General features: G+C 39.3%; 1 protein-coding gene across 2 annotated transcripts in view; it reads right to left on the bottom strand.

The window, feature by feature from the left end:
- Window positions 1–1,131, bottom strand: part of LOC126385587 (zinc finger protein OZF-like) — a 98,696-nt gene that overhangs the window by 85,171 nt on the left and 12,394 nt on the right. The window lies entirely within an intron of this gene.

Here is a 1,131-nt window from a genome sequence, read left to right as displayed (position 1 = left end):
TTTTAAAACACAAGGCCACTTGACTGTGTGAGATCTTATATGCCTTTTTACTTGAGACACATCAAAGTTTCTTTTCCTGCAGGTCGTGGAGAGTTATGACTTCTCACCTGTGTGGATTCTCATGTGGGTCGTCAGGCTACTTTTACATCTCAAAGCTTTCTCACATGTTGTGCAAGTAAATGGCTTCTCACCTGTGTGGTTTGTGTGTGATGTTTGAAATGTTACTCTGATCGTCAGTGTGACAAAAGAAATCCTGTGCCAACAAAGTTATCGTTTTTTTTTTAAACTTTACTAAAATCATTAAGGTTTCATTTTCTAAAGTCAGCTGCTGTAGTGTACCTCCTCTAAATGTGGTCCGGACAAACTGAGCTCTGGCCAACCTGCACTCTGATCGCGGTGGCTTCTGCGTGCATCTACACCTGCAGTAACATCGCATTTTTTATTACCTCCGCCAAGGAGGTTATGTTTTCGCCGGCGTTGGTCTGTTTGTTTGTTTGTCTGCAAAATAACTCAAAAAGTTATGAACGGATTTTGATTAAGTTTTTCAGGAAAGGTGGATAATGGGACAAGGAACAGATGCTAACATTTTTGTGGTGATCAGTTGAAGCAAAGTGGATAAAATAATAAATAGTCTATCTTCTGACAGCCTCAGCAGCAATTCCAATTTCTAAAGACGGTGAAAATAGCGCCATCTGGTGGCTGGAAAGCACATATTGTTCTACTTGCTAAATATTGTTGTAATTCTAAAGTTGAAATTGATGTTCTGTGTTGGAAAAAAAGAAAGTGAAAAATACAAAAAACATTATATTCTGCCTTGGTACAAAATAAAAACGAAATAAATACACCACAGTGTCTCCATGATGAAGGCGTATATAATCTAATAATGATAGTGATGCAAATAACCTAATTGTGATGCAGGCTGTAAAATCTGATGCAGAGGGGGAGGGAATATCACTTACTTGGTGGAGGTCTGCACTCTGAGTGCTTTTCTAGTTCCTCATTCAGTCTACAGGCACAGATCACAGATGTGACAGGCACAAGGTAAAAACAGTTTTCCCACATTCTGGTGTCACTGTTGACAAGTTGCTCATATGCACCAAAGAACACGGTGTCTGCAGATATAACCAAGGT

Source organism: Epinephelus moara, chromosome 24, assembly GCF_006386435.1.
Source record: "Epinephelus moara isolate mb chromosome 24, YSFRI_EMoa_1.0, whole genome shotgun sequence".
Classification (NCBI taxonomy): Eukaryota; Metazoa; Chordata; class Actinopteri; order Perciformes; family Serranidae; genus Epinephelus; species Epinephelus moara.
This window is presented reverse-complemented; position numbering and strand designations above follow the sequence as displayed.